The 26,535-nt window shown below is 43.9% G+C and overlaps 3 long non-coding RNA genes across 3 annotated transcripts in view; 1 reads left to right on the top strand and 2 right to left on the bottom strand.

Moving 5' to 3' along the window:
- LOC117504894 overlaps nt 1–26,535 on the bottom strand; it is a 797,517-nt gene that overhangs the window by 628,507 nt on the left and 142,475 nt on the right. The window lies entirely within an intron of this gene.
- LOC117504911 overlaps nt 1–26,535 on the bottom strand; it is an 84,270-nt gene that overhangs the window by 26,456 nt on the left and 31,279 nt on the right. The window lies entirely within an intron of this gene.
- Nucleotides 15,221–25,235, top strand: LOC117504905. The gene is made up of 3 exons (XR_004558964.1): nt 15,221–15,447; nt 22,541–22,550; nt 25,225–25,235. It is a non-coding gene; the product is annotated as an uncharacterized LOC117504905 (long non-coding RNA).

The raw sequence follows: 26,535 nt of genomic DNA, 5'->3' as shown, positions 1-26,535 counted from the left end.
TCTAAAACTGACTCAAATAAAGGAAAATTAAAAAATTCAAACTATCCTGCAAAAGGTTAACCTGGGACTGACAAAACTGGTCCCAGAAGGAACCACATTTAAACTGTGTAAATTATAGAGCAGCATGGTACATACAGAAGTGTTCAGAATAATAGTGCTATGTGACTAAAAAGATTAATCCAGGTTTTGAGTATATTTCTTCACAATAATAGTATTGTGGAATTCAGTTAGTGAGTTCGTCAATTTTGTGGAACAAACAGGTGTGAATCAGGTGTCCCCTATTTAAGGATGAAGTCAGCACCTGTTGAACATGCTTTTCTCTTTGAAAGCCTGAGGAAAATGGGACGTTCAAGACATTGTTCAGAAGAACAGCATAGTTTGAATATAAAGTTGATTGGAGAGTTGAAAACTTATACGCAGGTGCAAAAAATTATAGGCTGTTCATCTACAATGATCTCCAATGCTTTAAAATGGACAAAAAAAAAAAAAAAACCCCAGAGACGCATGAAAGAAAAAGGAAGACAACCATCAAAATCAATAGAAGAATAACCAGAATGTCAAAGGCTCACCCATTGATCAGCTCCATGATGATCAAAGACAGTCTGGAGTTACCTGTAAGTGCTGTGACAGACGCCTGAGTGAAGCTAATTTATTTGCAAGAATCCCCCGCAAAGTCCCTCTGTTAAATAAAAGACATGTGCAGAAGAGGTTACAATTTGCCAAAGAACACATCAACTGGCCTAAAGACAAATGGAGGAATATTTTGTGTACTGATGCGAGTAAAATTGATCTTTTTGGGTCCAAGGTCCGCAGACAGTTTGTGAGACGACCCCCAAACTCTGAATTCAAGCCACAGTTCACAGTGAAGACAGTGAAGCATGGTGGTGCAAGCATCATGATATGGGCGTGTTTCTCCTACTATGGTGTTGGGCCTATATATCACATACCAGGTATCATGGATCAGTTTGGATATGTCAAAATACTTGAAGAGGTCATGTTGCCTTATGTTGAAGAGGACATGCCCTTGAAATGGGTGTTTCAACAAGACAATGACCCCAAGCACACTAGTAAACATGCAAAATCTTGGTTCCAAACCAACAAAATTAATGCCTCGCAGATGTGAAGAAATCATGAACTGTGGTTATACAACTAAATACTAGTTTAGTGATTCACAGGATTGATAAAAAAAATCAGTTTGAACATAACAGCTTTGAGTTTGTAGCGTTAACAGCAGATGCTACTATTATTGTGAACACCCCCTTTTATACTTTTTTTTACTAATAGACCAATTTCATAGCCTTAAGAGTGTGCATATCATGAATGCTTGGTCTTGTTGGATTTGTGAGAATCTACTGAATCTACTGGTACCTTGTTTCCCATGTAACAATAAGAAATATACTCAAAACCTGGATTAATCTTTTTGGTCACATAGCACTACTATTATTCTGAAAACTACTGTACAAAGTAAATTAGCCCCACAAGATTTGGAGAGAAAAGGAACCACAATTAAGGAAAAGAATACTGTGCCACAATGGAAAAAAAATATAACAAAAGAAATCAGCCGCCTAAGAGCAGAGATCTCCCAAATGGCCATATTTTTGGGAAGCCAAAACCACAAAAGGAATCTTAAAGTAAATTGCATTAAAAGAAAATACAATGTTGAAGATAAACAGCTGGGTGGGAGGTTAGCCGAACATCAAGCCTTAGTGAAAGATTTTGCAGTACAGATTAAGAACAAAGACAAGAAAATACTTGAACAAGCAAAACAGATAAGCAAGCAATTTGCAAAAAAAAAAAAAAACCCAGGCTCAAGTTCAGGAAGTTGGCAAACGACACAGTAGAAGTACAACAACCACCTGAGAGAGCAAATTGAAAAATTCTCAAAAAAAGTAAAAAAAAGAAAAAAAAAAGTAAAAAGACAAAAACAAAACATACAGTTGGATGAAGGGAGCTACATTGAAGACACATTGGGATACTCTGTTTTTGGCAGGTAATATCTACGCGTGTGTAATAATACGCCTGAATGCATTTTTTTTCTTTTTTCTTACGAGAGTGGTTTTGGCACTGATCTGATGCCATAACAGTTTCTCTGAGTGTAATAATGTCTTAATGTTGGAATTGTAAGTTTTTAGGAAAATATGGACTTTTTAGGGTGAAAACTGAAATTCACCCAAATTTTTTCCTTCAGTTCTTGATGGATTTTGATGATTTTATCTAAACACTGATTTACAATCCTTCCTCTCACAATATTGAACTTTTGAATTGTTTTGGAAATTTTTTTATGATGAAAATAGTGAAATTCACCAAAACACTTTTTTTCCTCTTTCAGTTTCTGATATATTTTAATTCTGGTGGTTTTGTTTGTTTCTTCTAAACACTGTTCATAATTCATCCTTGTGGATATATGAAATAATAAATTTTAGTAAAAAATGGATTTCATTAAGGTGAAATTTATGCAAAAGTTTTCATTTTGATTCATATTAGGTTGATTTATTTAAACACTGTTCTCAGTACAGAGGGGTGAGGTGTGATGCGGCTTTATCCGGGACACATGGAAAACAGGATGGATCCGCAGTGAGGCTTCAGCTTCCGGCCTCACTGCGGCTGGACTGATGACCTTGAGGATTTTGAAGGGACTGATGTAACGATCCTGCAGTTTAGGGGAGTCCACTTGGAGGGGAATGTCCTTTGTTGACAACCACACCTCCTGCCCGCAGGGGCCGGGGTCCGCCGACGGTCTGCATGGGCTTATGCCCTCATCCGGGCCTTTAGCAAAGCAGAACGGGCGGCGCGCCACACCCGACGGCACTTCCGCAGGTGGGCCTGGACCGAGGGCACACCGACCTCTCCCTCAACCACCGGAAACAACGGGGGCTGGTACCCCAGTCACACCTCAAAAGGGGAGAGGCCGGTGGCTGAAGACACCTGGCTGTTATGGGCATACTCAATCCAGGCCAAATGGGTACTCCAGGCCGCCGGGTGCGCGGCTGTCACGCAGCGCAGGGCCTGTTCCACCTCCTGATTGGCCCGTTCTGCTTGCCCGTTGGTCTGAGGATGATACCCGGATGAGAGACTCACCGTGGCCCCCAGTTCCCGGCAGAAGCTCCTCCAGACTTGCGAGGAGAACTGGGGACCGCGATCGGAGACGATGTCTGTTGGAATCCCATGCAGCCGGACGACGTGGTGGACCAGGAGGTCCGCTGTCTCCTGGGCAGTCGGGAGCTTCGGGAGGGCCACGAAGTGGGCCGCCTTGGAGAATCGGTCCACTATCGTGAGGATGGTGGTGTTGCCCTGGGATGGCGGGAGGCCCGTGACAAAATCCAGGCCGATGTGGGACCAGGGGCAATGAGGCACAGGCAGCGGCTGGAGCAGTCCCGATGCCCTGCAGTGGTCAGCCTTGCCCCTGGCGCAGGTGGTACAGGCCTGGATATAGTCCTGGACGTCGGCCTCCAGGGACGCCCACCAGAAGCGCTGCCGGACAACTGCCACGGTTCTTCGCACCCCCGGATGACAGGAGAACTTGGAGCCGTGACAGAAGTCCAGGACTGCAGCCCTGGTCTCTGGTGGGACGTAAAGTTTGTTCTTCGGCCCAGTTCCGGGGTCCGGGCTCCGTGCCAGGGCCTCCCGGACGGTTTTCTCTACGTCCCAGGTGAGGGTGGCCACGATAGCGGACTCCGGGATGATGGGTTCCGGTGGATCCGACAACTCCGTTTTGACTTCGTCTTCATGCACCCGGGACAAGGCATCCGATCTCTGGTTTTTGGTCCCGGGGTGGTAGGTGATCCGGAAGTCAAAACGGCTGAAGAACAGTGACCAGCGGGCTTGCCTGGGGTTCAGCCGCTTGGCGGTCCTGATATACTCCAGGTTCCGGTGGTCAGTGAAAACCGTGAATGGCACGGACGTTCCCTCCAACAGATGTCTCCACTCTTCAAGAGCCTCTTTCACCGCAAGGAGTTCTCGATTGCCGACGTCATAGTTCCGTTCGGCCGGGGTCAACCTGCGGGAAAAATAGGCACACGGGTGAAGGACCTTATCGGTCTCTCCGCTCTGGGAAAGCACAGCTCCTATCCCTGAGTCCGAGGCGTCCACTTCAACCACAAACTGGCGACTAGGATCGGGCTGCACCAGAACGGGTGCAGACGAGAAGCGCCGTTTCAACTCCTTAAATGCGGCATTGCACCGATCCGACCAGGTGAAGGGGACTTTTGGCAAGGTCAGGGCTGTCAGGGGGCTAACTACCTGACTGTAGCCCTTAATGAACCTCCTGTAGAAATTTGCAAAGCAGAGGAACTGTTGCAGCTTCCTACGGCTGGTAGGTTGGGGCCAGCCTCTCACCGCTGCAACCTTGGCCGGATCAGGAGCGACAGAGTTGGGGGAGATGATAAACCCCAGGAATGACAAAGAAGTGCGGTGAAACTCACACTTCTCGCCCTTCACAAACAGTCGGTTCTCCAACAACCGCTGCAGGACCTGACGTACATGCCGGACATGGGTCTCAGGATCCGGAGAAAAGATGAGTATATCGTCTAGATATACGAAGACGAATCGGTGCAGGAAATCCCGCAAGACATCATTAACTAATGCTTGGAACGTTGCGGGGGCGTTGGTGAGGCCGAACGGCATGACCAGGTACTCAAAGTGACCTAAGGGGGTGTTAAATGCCGTCTTCCACTCGTCTCCCTTCCGGATCCGAACCAGGTGATACGCATTTCTAAGATCTAGCTTAGTGAATACTTGGGCTCCATGCAGGGGCGTGAACACTGAATCCAACAAGGGCAACGGGTATCGGTTACGAACCGTGATTTCGTTCAGCCCCCTGTAATCAATGCATGGACGAAGTCCGCCATCTTTTTTTCCCACAAAAAAGAAACCTGCACCCATCGGGGAGGTGGAATTCCGGATCAACCCGGCAGCTAACGAGTCCCGGATGTAGGTCTCCATTGATTCGCGTTCAGGTCGTGAGAGGTTGTACAGCCTGCTGGACGGGAACTCAACGCCTGGAACCAAATCAATGGCACAATCGTACGGACGGTGCGGAGGAAGGGTGAGCGCCAGGTACTTACTGAACACATCCACAAGGTCATGGTACTCCACCGGCACCGTCCCAAGATTGGGCGGGACTCTGACCTCCTCCCTAGCCTGGGAACCGGGAGGAACCGAGGAACCTAAACATACCCGATGGCAGGTCTCACTCCACTGAACCACTACCCCGGACGGCCAATCGATCCGGGGATTGTTTTTTAACATCCAGGGGAACCCGAGAATCACACAGGAGGTGGCAGGAGTCACAAAAAACTCGATCTCCTCCCGGTGGTTCCCTGACACCACCAGAGTTACTGGTGGTGTCAGGGAAACACCAGTAACTCTGGTGGTTCCCACCAGGAACCCACCAGGGAACCTTACTTCACCTGTGCCCGCACCTGCACAGGTGAAGTAAGCGCCACCAGAGGGAGCCCTGCCTCCCTGGCCCATCTGCTGTCTAGCAGATTCCCTTCAGAGCCCGTGTCCACCAGTGCTGGGGCCTGAAGGGTTAAATCCTCATAAAGGATTGTAACTGGGAGTCGTGTGGCAATATGGGTATGTCCCACGTGAATGTCTTGGCCCACCCCTGGCCCAGTTCCTAGGGGCGGGCGTTGGTGTTTTAACCGTTCGGGGCAGTCCCTCACTTGATGCTCTATTGAGCCACAAACAAAACACGCTCCGCGGACCAGCCTCCTCTGTCTATCTAGTGGCCTAAATGTGGCCCTGCTCGTGTCCATAGCTTCATCAGCAGGGGGAGCTGTAACCACACGGAGCGTAGAGGCCGTGGAGCGTGGGGAGGGCGGAACTCGGTCGGAACCGGAAGGGAGAGGGACTGCGCATGCCCGGCCACGCCCTTCGTCTCATTCCCGACGGCGTTCTTCTAACCGATTGTCTAATCGTATAGCGAGATCAATAAGTCCGTCTAAATCCCGCGGTTCGTCCTTAGCCACCAGGTGCTCCTTCAGGACCAATGACAGTCCGTTTACGAAGGCGGCACAGAGGGCAGTGCTATTCCAGCCGGACCTCGCAGCCGCGATGCGGAAGTCGACTGCATAAGCAGCTGCGCTCCGGCGCCCCTGTCTCATTGACAGCAACACGGCTGAAGCGGTCTCTCCTCTATTTGGGTGATCGAACACTGTTCTGAATTCCCTCACAAACCCATCATATGTCTGAAGGAGCCGTGAATTTTGCTCCCAGAGCGCTGTAGCCCAAGCGCGTGCCTCACCGCGAAGCAGATTAATCACATAAGCTATCTTACTAGCATCAGTCGCATACATGACGGGACGTTGTGCAAAGATGAGCGAACACTGCATAAGAAAGTCCGCGCACGTCTCCACACAACCCCTGGAGGGCTTATGTATGCTTCAGGGGAAGGTGGGAGGGGTCGTTGAACGACCTGTGGAACGTCACTGTTGCGCACAGGATCGACAGGAGGGGGAGCCACAGCAGCGCCCCGAGGGCGCGCCTCCACCTGCGCGGCGAGAGCTCCACCCTGCGGTTAAGGAGGACGTTCTGCTTGGTCATCAGATCCAACCGAGCCGTAAAAGCGGTGAGGATTCGCTGCAACTCACCGATCATACCTCCTGCAGACGCCTGTGCGCCCTGCTCTTCCATTGGCCGTTCAACAGCCGGTTGACGCCCCTCGGGGTCCATGACGTTGGCCGAGATATCCTGTTGTGAAAGTGTAGGAACACGGACCCACAACAGGGGGCACAAATGAACGGACAATGGAGGAAGTCAAATAACAACACTTTACTGTTGTGAATAAGCACAACAAACACGGCGAATTACAATTGTAGACAAGTAGTCAATTCACAAAATGTGTCACGTGGGCAGGCTCCAAGATAAGAGACGTCTGTCCAAAGCAGAACCGGAACCACACGATTTCCTCCGCCACCGAACCCCGGGAATACTGGAGCCGCCAAGTCCCGAACTCCCAGGTGGCCACTGCCTCCGCTTGTCGGATCTGGTACTGCTGGCGAGGAACAAAAACAGTTAGATGAGGGTGCGTTTGCACCCAGCAACACGTATGGTGGGAAAACCACCTCTCGTCGGAAATAAAGAAACAGAATATCTGCTGTCCAACACACACAAGCAACAGGTATTCCTGTCAGGAAGACAACACAGTCAGCTGAGAACTTTACCTCCTTGGTAGAGCGATATCTCGGCAAAGAGGTGGAGATGTCGTCTTGCTGATATACCACTGAAGATCAGATGAGTGGTGACAGCTGTCATAGGTGATAAGTGACAGCTGTCACCCCGGCTGCTCCTGTGAGGCGGCAGCGCCCTCTGGTGCCTGGAGCCCGCACTCCAGGCAGGGTGCCCTCTGGTGGTGGTGGGCCAGCAGTACCTCCTCTTCAGCGGCCCACACAACAGGGAGCCTTTGACTCCACTTGTCAGACTGTCAAAAAGTACAAGTTTGTTTTTCTCCACCTATGTTAGGATGACGATTTCCATCTCCGAAAAATTTCTTGTCTTCCCAGCGCATTTTCCGTCCATGTTGAGCTCAGTGGGTGGGGCTTCCGAACCATGAATTATTTAAGGGCGTAACATGCTAATGACGATTAAATTCAGCCGCCGCATTTATCAAGAGCTGATCATTCGTACGCTGGGATCGGCCAGATATGAATGTTTCATAAATTACACGTGTTTCTTGTCATACAACCAACTATGCACTCAGATCTGCGCCTGTTTTTACGCAGTGTTGATAAATGATGCCCCAAAGTGTTTAAAGCTATTGAGAAGCGTACGCCTGACATGACCTTGATAAATGCAGCGGGTGAAAACAATCGTAATTATAATAAACACGCCCATAAATATTCAGACTCCGCTTCAGACACACCCTCATTTTACGACATGGAAGCCAGGAAGGCGGCAAAGAAAAAGAACTCCACCAATCACGACACGTGTCAATAGAGTGTCAAAAGCGGCCGTCGTATCAATTGTTTTGTAATCAAAAAAGTGTTACAGTGGTCCCTCGTTTATCGCGGGAGTTACGTTCTAAAAATAGCCCGTAATACGCGAAATCCGCGACGTAGTCAGCATTATTTTTTTATAATTATTATAGATGTTTTAAAGCTGTAAAACTACTTTATACACTTTCTTAATCAGGCATGAACATTTTCTCACTCTTCTCTCATGTGTAAACACTCTCAAAGTTCAAACCTTAAGGCTGATTTACACACAGACGGTTTTGTCGGCGAGTAGTACGTAGACTGAAGTTCGCGGTAGTTCCAGCTGTTTTCGCGGAGGAAAGGGGTGGAGCTCGCCGGCTCCGGTTGTCAGTCAAAATTAACATGACGGACCTTGATCACGCGGAGCGAGTTGCTGTGCAAAGCTCCCAGTACAGAGAGTATCATTATTATTATTTGCTCCAGGAGCTGTCTGGATGACGGCTGCTTTCAGTGGTCCTTCAAAAAGGATCAACTGTCCCGTTCAGGTGCGCACATGTAAACAATTAAAAAAATAAAAAATAAACTCCGTTGCTTGCTGCAGCTCGCTCTTTCCGCAAAAAACTCTGTCATAATTGTGTTTAGAAGCCAGTCACCAGTTGCTTTATTATACAGCTGTGTAGCTAATAAGTAAAATAATCTCCAGGACGATTCGCGCGCGCATGCACGTAAAATAAAATTTAAAAGAACCTCCGCTCCACGCTGCTGTGGTGCTGCTGCTCGCTCCAAAAACTCTGTCATGATTGTGTTTAGAAGCCAGTCACCAGTTGCTTTATTATACAGCTGTGTAGCTAATAAGTAAAATAATCTCCAGGACGATTCGCGCGCGCATGCACGGAAAATAAAATTTAAAAGAACCTCCGCTTCAAGCCTCTGTGGTGCTGCTGCTCGCTCCAAAAACTCTGTCATGACTGTAAAATAAAAGACAAAAGAGACATAAGTCCTGCTCACAGGCTGCTACCAGATACAGGACATGTTCACGTCTTCAAACTCCAGACATCTCCACGTTACTACATATTCAGTCCCTGATTGGTCATCGCAGCGCGACGAGAACTGCGGCACTACAGGAAGTGTCAGAATGAAACGGTGATTATAAAGTACCCCTGTCAACACACACATGCGGGGCCCAAAAGGGTTACGTATGGGCTGGTGAGTGGGCCCCACCCGGGATGCCCACCTGGGTCCCAGTCAGTTTTGTCCGGGACTTTCATGGTGGCCCCCTGTGGGCTAGCCCAGGTTTCTCCCATCTGGAGCCCACCCAGTGTGGGCCCCATGCAGGCTGATTATGGGCCCCCAATTGCACCCATAAGGGTAATTATTATAATTATGGGCTTAACAAATCCATTTTTGTCACATACAGTTCTTTAAACAAGCTAGGGCTGTGCTCAGAGAACGCAACAACCTCTGCCAACAGAGTAGTCACATTTTTCAATATACTGGTGCAGTACAAAATTATATTGACCTTTTGTTAAACACACATTATGGGGTGTTTGCTACAAGCTCATTTACAAATACCAGGTCAAGGTCATTTAGAGTTTCCACTTAAATTACAAATTAATGTTGATAAATGTTATACTGAGATGGAAACATCAATTACATTATAACAAATGGACTATTAACTTAGTCAATATTGGTATTCTGATTAAGCCAAGGCATCTCCAAGCAGTGGAATTTGAAAAGGTTTAATTTTTAGTCAAATTTGAGCCAAATGCACTTAAATCTCCCACAATACTTGTCATACATGAAACACCTATGAGGAGCAATATGGGCCAAGTTGGAAGGTCCTATGATCACAGTTCCAAAGTTATGGCCTGTTATGTTCTTGTAATCTGGACAGACAGACGAAAAAACAAACATTTAATCTGCATACACTAATAATTTAATAATAAACAACCAACAGGGACAGTAACATTTGAACATGTTCGTTTTTCAGAAGAAACATTTGAAGTGCAACAAAAATTACGTTTGTTTTGCGTGGGAATAAAGAGCAAGATTGGACGATTCAAGTAGGAAAAACAGAACACATACAGTGGCTTGCTAAAGTTCATGTATCTATCCCCAGATGTGTCTGAAAAAACTGGCAATTATACAGCAGGGGTACTGAATCCGGCACAACACCGGTAACACGTTACTCTAATCTAACCACTTTTTTTTTAGTAACGAGTAATCTAACACGTTAATCTTTCCAAATGAGTAATCAGATTAAAGTTACTTCTCCAAGTCACTGTGTGTTACCATTATTGTTGCATTGTGGGTCGACAGCAGCATTAAACTTGGTCTGTGGGCAGGAGGTCTGGGTTCGACTGAACTTCCCACTGAACTTTTCATCAGCTACGACTCGTCCTCACCTCTTAAAGCGCGGTGAAAACAGCACACCTGCACTGAGCTTTACAAAGACATTTTTATGCTTTATTTTCCTCCTTTATTTAGAATTCTGAGCTGAGCCGCTCCGTATCTGCTCGTTAAAAACAGCTGATCCTCCACTACACGTCAACAACTCACACTATTTTCCACTCAAATGCACCTAAACTCTCTTTCAGGGGACCACATGATGTGAAAACACAATAAAACTTTCTTACCTCTAAATCTGGTCATGTTTTCTGTATAAATAAATGTTATCCATTCTTTGTGCTCAAACGCCAGAGCAGGGATGAATCCAGATGGAATGGGGGCGTGGGGCAGGGATGTGCCCCCCCCAGCACCCCGAGATTAAAGGTCCAGTTTTGAAGCCGTTTTTTTTACTACAACTACTACTACTACTTAAAATAATAATGATTTTGACAATTAAAATGTTTATAGAGAATTTAAATGTTAGAAAAATGTTGGAATTTTATAGTTACATTTATAAACAATGTAGGTTAGAAATGGCAAGTTTTACTGTTACAGTGCTGTCAACAGTTAAATATGAGGTCAAGAAAGATTATTTTACTTTTTATATAACAAGTATTTATTTTCATTGAAGTCAAGAAAGGGTGACTATAAAGTGAGTTTTGGCAAAACAGGTATCATTGTCATGTTGAGGTGGCAGAGGGTTGTTGTCAGCAGCTGGGGAAAGTAACTAAAAAAGTAACTAGTAATCTAACTTAGTTACTTTTACAATTGAGTAATCAGTAAAGTAACTAACTTTTTCGAGTAATCAGTAATTGGATTACTTTATCGAAGTAACTGTGGCAACACATTATTACTTTTCCAAATCAATATGAATGATTGTTTTTGTCTTTAAACATTGTGTAGGCCCCTACCCCATTACTTAATTGGGGCAAATGAACAGTTTTTTTGCCTAATATAAAGCCCCCATCCACCCCCGCCCTGATTCCCTGAAATGCTACAGCCCTGTTTGCATCTTTCTCTGTTTGCTGTGTTGTCTAACCAGGGTTGCCAGATGTGACGATTTCCAGTCCAATAAATGCTCAAAAATGCGTGGAGACACTAAATCCTGCGCAATTTGAACTGATTTTGTTGTGTGTTGGGGGGGTTTGGCTGGACTTTTGGTGCTGCTTTTATTTTGTTTTTCTCTCCAGGTGGTTTTGAACTGATTCCTGAAAGGAATGTGCTGTACAGAAGAATCCTTCACCATCATTAAGCCTATCTGCTGCACCTGGGGATGACGCTCACGTGCGGACCTAAGGACTTTCAGCTGGGACCAATTATGAGATGAAGTACTGCATTTAAGCCCTGAGTGATCAGGGCTTAAATGCCGGAGAATACGACCTTGTGACGATCTTTTGTGTGACGCTGAGGGCCGCTCCATAGTGATGGCAATTTCGAGGCCTCATGAACCAATGAGCCACTTCAACACAACTGGCTGAAAATCGACACACTGCTTCGAGGCGTTTGATACAGTTTGAAGGGTGACATCTGCTGGATTGTTTTGAGAATTACCCTGAGCGAGTGCTGTGACAAATGTTTGCAGTAATTCATTACTAATAAAAAATGTCATCTTCATTATTGTGTCTTTCTTAATGTAATAAATAGTCCCTACAGATGCACACATACTGGTTATGAAAGCCTTTATTGTAGACTATATGTAGATTCATCAGTCCTCAAACAATATTTGGATGGAATGTGACGGGAAAAGTGAGAAAGACGTGCTTCTGCAACTTGTGCTTATGATACTGTAATTTGTAAATTAGAATAGAGGGGATAGGAGACGGTGATTGTGCAACTATCAACAGTTTTTATTCAAAAAAAGAATCATTTCAACAGTGCTGGGCTTTAATCGGCTCCTCTTCTGCCTCACCACCTCTCCAGCTTTGGAGAAGACCCGCTCGCCAAAATCACAGCTCTTCAGTCACTCAGCTCAGTCTCTGATCTACCTATGAATATATAGTCTAACCTATAACTTGTGTTGATGTACTGTGTGGATAAATGTTGTATATGAATAAATGCCTGTTGTGTGTGGTGTGTGTCTATGTTAGGTCCTATGTGTATGTCACTAACTATACTAAATGAACTCTAAACTAGACCTAAATATAAACTAATGCTGTCCCTGTCACGTAGTAATTGGCAGTAACACTGTCGCTAGCAGTCTCCTCCTCTCACAAACCCACAGTTTGTGTCGCGATTCAGATCTCATTTAAATACTTGGCGGGTCGTATTGACACGCCCAGATTATTCGACTTTCCCGCGAAGCTCGACACGTGGTGTGACGTAACGAGGCCTCGCTCGCAGTGGTCACGTGATGGGGGCGTGCTCGAAACGCTGCTCACCGACACTTCTGGTTCACAAAGCTCGATGCTGTGTCGAGCAGCCTGACTCGAGCTTAACATTATTACCGCTCCAGGTTCTGACACATCGTGCCTGTGAAGGAGGTCGGGGGTGAGGGATACACGCTGTCAGCACACTTCAGAGGTGACTACTGCTTGAGTAATTAATGATTGGAATTTGGCGTCTAACGCAGCTTTATTGGAACAGTGGTGAAAATTGTGTGGTTTGCTCCTCACTGCCGTGGCGTACGGATTAATGATCCTCCACTTGCCGTGAGAAGCTGCCCCTTTAAATTAAGCCTGAATTCAAAGCTGAACGTGTTGCTGATGATGTGTGCCTCTGAATGGTGTTTTGTGTTAGTGTTAACTTACCTCACCTTGTCCGTCCTTCACAGAGTCAGTTCGTGTTCTAACCACCTGGGGGGTGTCGGCGGCGTTTCTTGGGTACAGAACTGTGGGGCTCCGATCCGTTTGGGCGCTCTGAGAGCGCACCATCGTTCACCTCGCCAGGCCATTATATGTCTGTTTGCACTTGTATTATTGCACAGGAGGGAAATAAATTTTGTTCTTTGGAACCGCTCTGATTATTTAGCGCTGGGTTCAGTCAGACGCTGGTTCAGTTCTCTACCCCGAGTCCTACAAATAACAGATTTTTAACATGTGTGTGGCAATTCTATACAAAAAACTCGTCCAGTGCCAGATTTTTACCCTAAACAAACCAATTGGATGGTAAAACACCCAATCTGGCAACCCTGTGGCTAACTGAAGTAGCACTGCTAGCCCACATTCAATTCTGACACGAGACGACAAGTTGCCACAATTAAACAATGAAGCAACAGCAGGAGTCTGGAGCTGAAAAACGGAGGAAAAAGAACCAAAAAGATGATGCCCGTGCATCCGTTGCTGGTAAATACGTGTTAAAGGTTTAAATAGTTTTGATTACTTAATGTTCAGTGGTGCTGCTTAAGCTAGGTTGCGTTGGCTTTGCTGATTTGATGTAGCTTTAAACGCTAAACTTAAACGCTTTAATAAATAGTAACGTTTGAGTAGAACTTGTGTGTGTGTGTGGGGGGGGGGGGCCTCCCTGACCAGTTATGCTTAGGGCCTCCAAAACCTTAGCAGCAGCCCTGTTTGTGGATCTGGTTACACATTTGTGGATCGAAAAACACGTTTGCAAATAATTTTGCGACTAATAATGGCCCCATAGTTTGACCTTGACTTGGAGACCAAACATTCAACACAGTCAAAACTATTCCATTTTTTAATCCTTTCATTTCAACCAATAACTTGCATCACTTTTTACCAACATTGGAGCAACTTTAAGTTTTGACCCCTGTACAAACTGACACTGACCTTTGTCACCATTTTTGCTGTTTTTACCACATAACTCCATAACATTCAGTTCCAGATAGTCCAAACTATACCTTTTTGGAATTATGATCATACAAATAATGTGATATAGTTTTCAATATGATCAGAGCATCTTTTAATTTTGACCCCTGTGTAATTCTTCAATTGACCTCAACCTGGCTGCCTATTGAAAATTCAGGTGGCTAATCAGTTATTTAAAAAAAGTGATGTCTAAGGAGTATTTGTGCCGAATTAGATGCTTGTATCACTATTTGCAGGATTCTGCTCTAAATATTCTCTGAGCTGCTGCACTAATTCACACGCACACCTACGGACAATTTAAAGTTTTCAATCCACCTAACCTGCGTGTCTTTGAATGCCTTTGGCTGTGGGTTCACCTAGAGAGAATCCACACAAACATGAGGACAACAAGCAAACTCCACACAGAAAAGCCACAGGTGGGAATCGAACCCATGACTTCACTGTGAGGCAACAGTGCTAACCACTTAGCAACCGTGCTGCCCAAAATGAAAGAACAGAAAGGGCCTATTGCATATCATTCATAAGTAAATAATAATAACATTGTAAATTAATTATTCAGAAATTATGAAATGTGATTGTATTTTTTTTTTTTTAGATTCTGTCTGTCACAGTTGAAGTGAACCTATGATAAAAATGACAGACCTCTCCATTCTTTGTAAAAGGGAAAACTTGCACAATCGACAGTCTCTCAAATGCATATTTTCCTCACTGTATATGGTTTATAAAATGTTAGTTTCTTGTATCTGAATACCTCTCTGTAACTCTTACTAAGTCAGTTTGTGATGGCAAAGTTAGAAATTTAGTCCAGTTGGTGAAGTCATGGTGGAATTGTAACGGAGGCAACATTATTCTTCATTGATATTTTGCAAGATGATGATGTTTGAGTCATAAATACATACAAATACTAATTATTGTATTTAAAACAATTGTATAACAACTTTGTTCAGTTAAGTAGCACTGCGTTTATTTACAAATTTATGTACAGAGCTGCAGCTTTGTTTTTTTTTTTTTGTTTTTTTTGCCTGTCGCCTGGGTCATTTTTTAGATCAGTGCAAATCCGTTGTGTTGTAAATTCTCTTTAGTTGTATTAGTTGTTATTTAGGTCAGGCATCGATTTGGACAGCCCCAATGCGCTGTTAGCGTCGGTCGCGTTAGGACCAGTTCTTTTTGACTCCAACAACGCTGCTTTTAAAGTAGAATTCCTTCGTGAAGAGGGTGAGTTACTTATTTGCAGAGGGTTTTCTGTTTTATCGGGGATGGATGTTGCGTGGTGTTGATAGTGATTCCTGCCGAGTGGGGATGTTTTAAGTTATTTGGCATTATTGGCTAAGGGCTAAGCTAACTAGCCGCTATGTGGTCTGTTTAGACGATATTATGTTAAATAAGTTCAGCCAACAGTTATTAGTGTTTCTCTGATGTTACTGTATTAATAAGCACCGTGTGTTTAGGATTTGGAACGAAAATCACATTGTTTTATTTGTGTTTCTGTTTTGCAGTAACTTAATTCAGACCATTCAGTGGTTTATGGATGTTTCATTCCAACTCCTGTGCTCCCTGCATGTTAAACTGAGCCATTCAAGTTCATCTGTTAGCCAACAAATCTGCATATAAAGACTCTGAACTGTTCCTGTGTCCATGTCTGCTCTCTGACCAGAGTTCTGTGGTGGATAAAGTAGATCAGCAAATTAACAATTATCAACGTATCACATTCACAACACCACTGAGGAAAAATGAGGGGGTTATATATGTAACCGGTGTGAAGTTAGACAGTAGTTCATTATTCAGACAGTAATTCACGATGAAGCAGTTCTGGTTGTATTATGGGCAAAAAATGTTTTAAAAATGGAAATAAACGTGCCCTGTTGAATTCTACCTTTAAAAAAATCCAAAATAAAACAATGATTTGGTTTTGATGCTAAAACCAAAAATACAACAACAGAATATGGAAACCGTAAACAGACATATAATCATTTATTAGGCTTGTGCTTTGAATTAAATCTGTCACCTCACTCTAGTCACAACTTTAGTTAAAAAAGTGCTGCAAAACCAATTATGAAAAGAACTGACAGTTACACATCAAAAAACAACCAGAAATAAAAGAATGACAAAAACAATTTAAAAATTAAAAAAGTCAAGATGACAAGTGACTACTGTACAAATAATATTTTGAAAATTCTGATTTTCTGCGCTGAATAACTCCAGAATCTGAATAACTGTCCACACTGAAGCAGTAGTAGCTTTTACATGGGCAAGTGCATTTTGGTGCCACCTGCCCAGATATGTCAAGTGCCCTTGCCCCATGCCCACCAACCTCCATTTCACCCCCTCCCACCCCTCAATTTCACTGTATTTTATGATATGGCGAACTACTGTCTGGAAATTGAATCACAGTCCAGAATCTGAATAACTGTCCACACTTAAGCAGTAATTGCTTTTACATGGGCAAGTGCATCATTAAATACAGTAGGGGAAGTATTCCCCCTAGTAATTTTTGGTTTCAGCTTTTTTTGTTTTTCACTACTTTCATCCCTGGAGATGGTGAATATAAAATCAAACTTTTTACATCTTATACAACATTTAAATTTGGAAACATTTACATACGACGGTGCGACGTCCCGCTCTGTGGGAAGACCTTAAAGCGACAGTATCACCTCAAAATCTCTCATCAGCCGTTAAAATTTTCACCGAAAACCATCTTAATTTTTCGAACCGTGTCCACTTCGATGTGCCTCACAGGTTTAGAAAAAATTTTGATCAAACAAAGCGCCAGTCTCTCAGCAACTTCTCAGACAAAGGAATTCCGACGAGGGGCTGGACGACTCCTCCCACAAGGAGTGCTCACAGGCGAATGACGTCACCGACAGGCGTGGAAAAACTCACGCATGCGCACGAGGGTTCAAGCATGTCTGACGTAAAAACATATGAATGAAATCCATATAGTTTTTGAAAAAAATAAAAAGGACCTATACTTTGACAGACCTCGTATCAAAGAAGGCGAGATGGACTGAATGTTACTGCTAATGCAGGAACGAGCGGAGGAGAGTCGGGCCCGCATGGAAGAACTGCAAATGTGTAAAGAGCAGCACCCCAGCACAGCTAGGAACGCCTTCGCAGCCTATGTCCGGGACTCCTTAAACACCATGTCGGAATGGAGCTACAGAAAAGCAAAGGTTGAAATCTGCCGGGTGTTGACAAAATATGAAAATGGGGCTGAAGAGGATCGGGTCAAGCAACAACAGAAGTTCCAACAGCAACCACCTCACCACCACACAAAGCCACGACACACTGTCCTGCCTATCCGAGGACTGCAGCCGCTCCTGTCCTGGTAAACACAACTTAGAATAATTTTCAGTCACATAAAAAAAAAAATGTATTTTTCAGTCCTATTACACATAAATTACAATAATTTTTATATGTTGTTCAATAAAGACAGAAGAAAATTTAAAGATTGTTGATAACAGTTTTATTATTTAGAACACAATAAATTTTCATGTCTTCTAACAAATCAGTTTGCCAAATGAACAAATTTAAACATGACTGTTCCAACTTACAATGTGCATATAATTATACACAATCGTAGCATATATGTTAGTATAACCATTAATTAGTGCCACTATAAGATAATAAGAGACTGAAGGAGGCTGCTATAAAATACCATAGGTAATAGAGCACTTAAGAGTAATGTGTTAACGTATTGGCTAGTATCAGAACTTGGTTTGACTCTAGAAGAGAAGAGGCAGAGACTGGATGTAGTTTATAGATAAAAATGGTACCATGTATTGAGACAAACAAAATAGACAACATTAAACATTAAATAGACAACATTGACTGGCCATTTGACACAATCAGCTTCAGTATTTACAACAGGATCCAAAACTAGTTGCAACCCCAAATATACGGTGTGCAAAGGTCCATGTGATGAATGCGAGTGGCTGTGGCACACGACCAATCGCTTACAGTCAACCTTCCAACAACTCTACTGAGCAGAACAGTTCATACGACTCAAAAACCACTCCACTCGACTCAAAAAAAAAAAAAAAAGTGTCCATGGGAGTGAGTGTGTTTGTGCTGGGGGTCGTAGAGTGGAGTGCGAGGTGCAAGAGTGAACAAGTCGGCTGCAGGAGCCTCCTACCAACCCATTGAGGTAGGTATAGAAGTTGGTTGAGATTCAGGACTAGCTCAGTTCTTAGCTCGCCATCAAGACTCGGCCAATTCCACGTATTCTAACAAGCCAACGCTCCCATCAAACGCTTGGGTCATGGTAGCTTGGCTCCTGCAGCAACAAATCCAGCAGCGTCTCCCGCATTCCCTGGTGTTTCCTGAATGACGGTAATATAGCCAGCTAATTGGCTGGCTGTGGTCACATGACCGGTGCTCAAAGCATGCAGGGGAAACAAAGATCATTTATGCAAAATGATGCATCACACTATCAGGGTTTTTGTTGTTGTGTTCCCGTGTTACACCATGTTCAAATGTGGAACATTTCTCTCTCCCATGGCACTGCACCCGCCTCGGAATTGCACCAATACTTCAGTAAGTTCCTTTGGATCTTGCCGGGGTTATTTGCAGTATTGTGCCCTCTATGGATTTTTATATCCTGCAGATTGTTCCCTTGCCTCCACGCTCCAGGCACCAACTGCTGAGTGGCGATATCTTCAAGATCAATGATGTTATTCTGGGGCATCAATTCCGCATAAGATTACGGAGCACCATACAGGTTTGGACAATGAGTCGCACGGTCCTCGGACTGTGGTGCATTGTCGCCAGGAGATCCTGGAACCAATTTGCTAGAATTCCAAGTGCATTTTCTACCCTCTTCTTGTACGTGACAGTCTGTTCTTTGTCTGTGAGGTGGCGATGAGCGTATGGTTTCATGAGATTAGCACGCAAAGCAAAGGCATCATCTCCAACCCAAGAGAATGATACGTCTTCTGTGTCATGTGGGAGTGGCCATGGGTCAGGAAGGCCTATTGTGCCGTCTTCAAGGCGGGCCTTCAGTTCAGATTTGTAATAAATTTGGGCATCATTTAATGATCCTTTACCTAAAATAGAAATTGAGAGTAAAGAATTAGAACAAATAAAAAATAAATGACTATATTTAATTAAAATTTTAAACTGATTTTTATCTCTACCTACCACCTATGTCTGCCAAGATGAACTTGGAGTCTGAATCAACCAAGGCAAGGAGAACAACACTAAAGAATCTTTTATAATTGCGGTACATGCTTCCTGTACCAGGAGGACACAAGCAGTATGCTTGTCCTCAAGGGCACCACAACAGATCAGAAATTGCCATTTCCTGAAGAAGCCCTCAGCAATAGCCAGCCACTGTAGAGGTGAAGTTGGAGGTGTCACACATTTGTCCATGAGCTCTTCACAGGTGGCTTTACACACATCTCGGACAGCAACAGAGATTGTGTTGTGAGGAATGCGCCCTTCATACTTCATACTGCGGTACTTGGTTCCGGAAGCCAAATGACAGAGTCAGTGCCAGCTTCAGGCCTGGATCCAGAGCCGCTCGGTACCACGTCTCCTGCTTTGTGATGCGTGGACCAACTCTCCTGAGAAGCTCGTTGTACATCTCAGCCAGCATTTGCATAAAGTTACGGATTGACTGTGGATATTGGCCCCTCAGTTTAACCATGAGTTGGTCATACAGACCAAACTGTCTTTGGCGCTAGATCCATGGCCTTGACCACCTTCTCCATTGCTGCCCCTTCACCATTGGTACATGTTGACAATGAATTCATCATTGTCAACTTTGGCCTGAAGAACAGCCATCTCTCACTCATTGATAAGGTGGGCTGGCTGATCATCACTGTCCATGGCTCTAGTCATGGGGAACTGTCCGTGTCAGACGAAGGCTATGCGCGCATGCGGGTCAGCCACAAATGTTCGAAATGTGCGTACATAGATGAAAAAACATTCTTAACGGTATTGTTAACAAACAATAAGAAATTGACAAAAACGACAGCAAAACGAAATACGATTGTCGGCGGCATTTGTTCAAATATTTTGACAGTTTAAAGATTCTGACAAAGTGCCAGCTGCAGGAACTAAGCTGAGCGAAGGTTAAACGATGCCAACGAAAGTCCGGATTTGGGACTTTTGTTTGGGCTTTGTTGTCCTTCCTTTGTCTTGTGTGACTGGAACTTTAGGAAAACTTTCATGTCTGGTGACACTCTGTGATCAGGGTTGGTGTCTCCTGCTTTAGGACATCTGTCCCAGCACAGGGACATTTCGGTGTTGTCTCATTTGTGATTGGTCAGCCTGGGCAGCAGAGCAGCAGCAGATGATTAAATCAGCCTGTTTTTAGTCTTTCCTCCACTTGGTTGTTGACTCTTTCTTTTGTGTGTTTTAAAGTCTGTCTACAAACACATCTGAAGTCCAGCAGCTGTGGGACACGTTGAAACTACAGCTAACACCTGCTGATGAAGGAATGATCATAGACCAGGAAGAAGAAATGAGTCATTTAAAAGAAGAGAACAAAAGCGGTAAAGGGCTGGATGCTGTTTTTAATCCTCCAAATCTCTTCTACAGAACAGGTTTGTTCACTCAGCTTTGTTTGTGTTACTGATACTTTATAACATGTTGTTGTAACAGTCAAATATTTTCCTCCTCTGGTATTCCTCCAGAGATTCTGTCAGTACTTACACAACAGGATGAGGAGGATTTTGATGAAAGATGCATGTAAAATTTCTCCATATTTTGTAAAATCTCTGGATAATTTCTTACTGAAGGTGAACTGAAAGTGACGTCACCGTCCTCAATGTTTAGTCTCCCTCCCTTTGTCCAAGATCAGCAGGAACATTGAATTTAGAAATGAACAAAGGTAACTGAAAGGATTCTGGTGGTAGTGATTTGTGTATTCTGACATGTAGAGGTTTGGTTTATTTTGATCCAACATTTGGCACTAAAAGGTCAACATCAATAACCTCTTGTACACGAGTAAGAGCAGCTCTGGTTATGAGCAGACCAAGAATAATTATCTTTACACCCAGAATTTAATCATCACTGCAATATTAATTCAAATCAACATGACTTCAATGAATAAAATCCATTATTTTCTACAGCTCCCATCAACAACCCAAACTGGGGAACTCTTCCTTGGTAATTTCGTACTATTAATAACCTGCTTTGCTACCAGACGTGACATGTTGACCTGAATAGTGTAAATGTGGAAGTGTGCAGAAATGTGGGTTTGAAAAAGACAGAGGTTGTGATGGAAGTCTGGTCCCAGAAACAGTCTTTGGTTTTGGGACATCAGTCCACTTAGCCTGTAACAAAAACTGACTCAAGTCATTGAAACTCAAGTGGGTTCTTGTTGATGTTCGTAACTTAAAATGTCTCCTCACACAAATATGTGGGTCTAAAAAACTTTGGCTTTTTCTTCATCTTTTCGTCTGTTTTTAATCTGTTCCTCTTGTTTGGCCTTGAAGGCTTTTGATGTAAAGCAGCTCTTCTGCTACGTTCATGTCATCGTCAGAGCCTCAAAAAATCAGTAACTGATTGGTGTCAGAAGAATCTGTGCTTTAAATTCACCTCCGTCCCTCAGTTGTCTTTTTACTATCAGATGAAGTGTCTTCAGTCCTCTGTGCCACAGTGTTACGAGACAAACAAACTTCAGAAATTTGTTGGTTTTTCTCAGGACAAAAATTCTCCACCAATGGCATGACACAGTTTTTGTTCAACTCCACCTCTGTTAAAGGTTTGTCATGTTTAATGATGAACTCGGCCACTTCCCAGTCTGATTTGGTGATGTTTTCATGATATGTCCACTCGAGGTAAGCGGCTCTGCAGCCTTGTTGAAAACCGTCTGATCTCAGAACTGCCTCAGTTTCCGGACTCATCTGACTGGTTGCCAAAACCGCTTTGAGGCCGACTGAAAGTCACTTTCTGTGGGCTGTTTCCTCCCACACCCACTCAGTTTTTGCTTCAACAACCACTGAGTTTCTGAGGAAAGTCAAGACCAGAGTAGGCAACCCATCGGTTTGCTGCTGAGAACCACCGCCTCAGATTTAGAGGTGCTGATCCTCATCCCAGCTTCTTCACACTTGGCTGTGAACTGATCCAGTGAGTGTTGGAGGTCACCGGCCAATGAAGCCAACAGGACCACATCATCTGCAAAAAGCAGTGATGAGACCCTGAGCCCACCAAACTGGAAACCCTCCTCCCCCGACTACACCTCGATATCCTGTCCATGAATATCACAAACAGGATTGGTGACAAGGCGCAGCCCTGGTGGAGGCCAAACCCCCACCGGAAAGGAGTTAGACTTATTGCTGAACACTCGAACACAGCTCTCGCTTTGTAAGTACAGAGATTGGATGGTCCTAAGAAGGGGCCCCCCCACTCCATACTCCCACATTATCTCCTGTGTACCCGATCATACGCCTTCTTCAAGTCCACAAAACACATGTAGACTGGATGGTTGTACTCCAAGGCCCCTTACCAGGATCCTTGTGAGAGTGAAGAACTGGTTGGTTGTTTCACAACCAGGACAGAACCCGCATTGTTCCTCTTCAGAGGTTCAACTATTGACCAAACTCTCCTTTCCTGCACCCCGGAGTAGACTTTAACAGGGGGCTGAGTATGTGATGCCCCTATAGTTGGCACACACACACTCTGGTGCAAACAGCAACATTACAAAACATTAAATTATTTGACATATATTTTGAATGAGTAGTAATGTCACTATAGATGTGTTCATGTCATACAAGGTCTGTTAGAAAAGTATCAGACCTTTTTATTTTTTGCAAAAACCTGATGGATTTGACTCACGTGTGCTTGCATGAGCCAACCTTGAACCTTCATGCGCATGCGTGAATTTTTTCACGCCTGTCAACTGTGTCATTTGGTGGTAAGCAGCCTTTGTGTGAGGACATGTGTTGTGCTCTCATCGGATTTTCATTGCAAGGAAAAAGACGGAACGACTGGAGCAGCACGACTGCATCAAATTTTGCCAGAAACTGGGCGACAGCCAGGTGGAAACCACTCAGATTATTCAGACGGCTTTCGGTGGCTTTTCAGTCGTGTGACTATCCGAGAAATTGTGAAAGAGGTGGGCATCATTTTCTGGAGTCCAGCATGTTCTGTGAGACTTCAACACGGAGGCGCTTTTGCTCCGCTGTCAGCAGCGGCATGAATTTCATCGCCACTCTTTTTATGGCCAAATCTTCACAATGGAATGTGCCAAAAAAGTGCTGATGTCCACCGCTTCTGCAGTTTCTTGGATAGTCGCACGACGGTCCCGCATCATCACAGCGTTCACTTTGGAAATGAGCTGGTCATTTCAGCATGTTGATGGAAGACTGGAGCGCGGCGAGCTCTCCACCGTTGTGTGGTCGTCTTTAAACCGGTTGTACTGCTCCTTAATCTGTGTGATGCCCAGAGGATGGTCAGCGAAAGCCGTCTGAATCTTCCGAATGGTTTCGACCTGGCTGTCGCCCAGTTTCTGGCAAAATTTGATGCGGCGCTGCTCCAGTCGTTCCGACATTTTCCTTGCAATGAAAATCCGCCAAGAGCACAACATGTCCTCATACAAAGGCTGCTTACCAGCAAATGAGGCAATCGACAGGCGTGAAAAAGTTCACGCATGCGCACGAAGGTTCAAGGTTGGCTCATGCAAGCACACGTGATTCAAAGCCATCAGGTTTTTGCAAAAAATAAAAAGGTCGGATACTTTTCAAACAGACCTCGTATTTGATGAATTCTGACATCTTGTTTGAATGTTGCTTAAGTAATAATAATAATCCATCCATCTTCTGTACCCGCTTACTCCAATTAAGGGTCACAGGGGGGGCTGAAGACCATTCCAGCCCCCCTCCGTTTCATCAAAACTCAAGCAACAGTAATTCTGTACCATCTGTAGACATCCTACACTATTTTATAGCAATCCACAAAGTAAAACACTGCAATAGTCAGTTGTGGAAGACAAGGACGTGAATTACAATTTGTGGAATTTTAAAAAAATGCTGATGTTCAGTTCCACTTTATCAGTTCCCTCAGTGCAATAACTTACTGTCATCAGGTCAAACTCACCACTGATACTTTATTTTAGTGAGTGTTGTTCGAACATTTATTGTTAAATTAATTGTATTGTTTCTGTACAGACATGCAGCCGTTGTTGGTGATTAAAGAAGAAACTCTCCCTGAACACCAGGAATGGAATCTGAGTGTTGACCAGGAGGACATTAAAGAAGAAGAGAAGCTGTGGATAAGTCAGCAGGGAGAGCAGCTTCAGCAGCTGGAGGAGGCAGATCTCACCAAGTTTGGTTTCACTGCTGTGCCTGTGAAGAGTGAAAATGATGATGAAAAACCAGAGTCATCACAGCTTCATCAAAGCCGAAGTGATGAGAGCACAGAGGCTGAGCCTGTAGCCAGCAGCTCATCTGTACACAGAACACTGACAGCAGAAGCTGATGGAGAGGACGATGGAGGACCACAACCAGCCAGCAACTCAGGTCCAAACAGTCATTTACAACCAGATACCAGTGGCAGGAGTTCAGACAGTTCTGGAACAGAGACTGATGACAGTGATGACTGGAAACAGACCAGAGAACTTCAGTCAAGTTTTAACTGTCGAAAAAATGCCAACATTATTCGTTCAGGCAACACTGATGAGAAACAGTTTAAAGGCTCTAAATATGAAAAAGCATCTGGTCACATGAACAACTCAGAGCAACAAAAGGAGAGGAAAGCAAGCGGAAAACCATTTAGCTGTTCTGATCAGAGTAAAAGACAGAAACAGAAGGGCACTCTAAACAAAGACATTGGAATTCAGACAGGACAAAAAGCATTTGTCTGTTCTGAGTGCGGTAAAAGGTTTGGACGAAAAAGCACCCTGAACAGACACATGATAATTCATACAGGGCAAAAAGCATTTGTCTGTTCTGAGTGCGGTAAAAGCTTTGGACTAAAGAGCAACCTGAGAACACACATGATAATTCATACAGGGCAAAAAGCATTTGTCTGTTCTGAGTGCGGTAAAAGGTTTCGACGAAAGGACACCCTGAAAACACACATGATATTTCATACAGGACAAAAAACCAAAAGACAAAAAGCGTTTGTCTGTTCTGAGTGTGGACAAAGATTTGGACAAAAAGGCCACCTGAAAACACACATGATAATTCATACAGGACAAAAAGCATTAGTCTGTTCTGAGTGTGGACAAAGATTTAGATATAAGAGCACCCTGAAAACACACATGATAATTCATACAGGACAAAAAGCATTTGTCTGTTCTGAGTGTGGACAAAGGTTTGGACGAAAGGGCCACCTGAAAACACACATGATAATTCATACAGGACAAAAAGCGTTTGTCTGTTCTGAGTGTGGTCAAAGGTTTGGACGAAAGAGCACCGTGAAAACACACATGATAATTCATACAGGACAAAAAGCGTTTGTCTGTTCTGAGTGTGGACAAAGATTTGGACAAAAGGGCACCCTGAAAACACACATGATAATTCATACAGGACAAAAAGCATTTGTCTGTTCTGAGTGTGGACAAAGATTTGGATATAAGAGCACCCTGAAAACACACATGATAATTCATACAGGACAAAAAGCATTTGTCTGTTCTGAGTGTGGGCAAAGGTTTGGACGAAAGGGCAACCTGAAAACACACATGATAATTCATACAGGACAAAAAGCATTTGTCTGTTCTGAGTGTGGACAAAGGTTTGGACTAAAGAGCAACCTGAAAAAACACATGATAATTCATACCAGACACACCATTTAGCTGTTCTGATCAGAGTAAAAGAAACAGAAGGGTCCTCTGAACAAACACATGATAATTCATTGTCGTTCAGTGCCCCCCCAAAAATGAGCCATTAACCAGCTCATCTACAAAACAATATTCAGGTGCATCCAGATGCAGAACAGCAGGAACTACAAGAGGAACTGGCAAATAAGACTGAAGAAACAAGAAAAAATGGACATGAAAGAGTGTCCAAAACTGACTAAATTAAAGGAGGATAAGAAATTCAAAACTAGCCTGGACAAAGTTAACCTGGGCCTGACTAAACTGATCCCAGAAGGAACCACATTGACAGATTTAAACTGTGTAAATTATGGAGCGGCATGGTACATACAAAGTAAATTAGCCCCACAAGATTTGGAGAGAAAAGGAACCATAATTATGAAAAGTAATACTGTGCCACAATGGAAAAAGAAATTACAACAAAAAATCAGCCGCCTAAGAGCAGAGATCTCCCAAATGGCCACATTTTTGGGAGGTTAAAACCATAAAAGGAATCTCCTTAAAAAAGTAAATTGCATTAAAAGAAAATACAATGTTGAAGATAAACAGCTGGGTGGGAGGCTGAACATCAAGCCTTAGTGAAAGATTTTGTGGCACAGATTAGGAACAAAGATAAGAAAATACAAGTAAAACAGATAAACAAACAATGTGCAAAAAAAAAAAAAGCCCAGACTATCAATCAATCAATCAATCAATTTTTTTT

The sequence above is a fragment of the Thalassophryne amazonica genome, chromosome 23 (genome assembly GCF_902500255.1).
Source record: "Thalassophryne amazonica chromosome 23, fThaAma1.1, whole genome shotgun sequence".
NCBI classification, from domain to species: Eukaryota; Metazoa; Chordata; class Actinopteri; order Batrachoidiformes; family Batrachoididae; genus Thalassophryne; species Thalassophryne amazonica.
The sequence above is the reverse complement of the archived record's forward strand: the minus strand, read 5'-3'. Positions and strand labels throughout refer to the sequence as shown.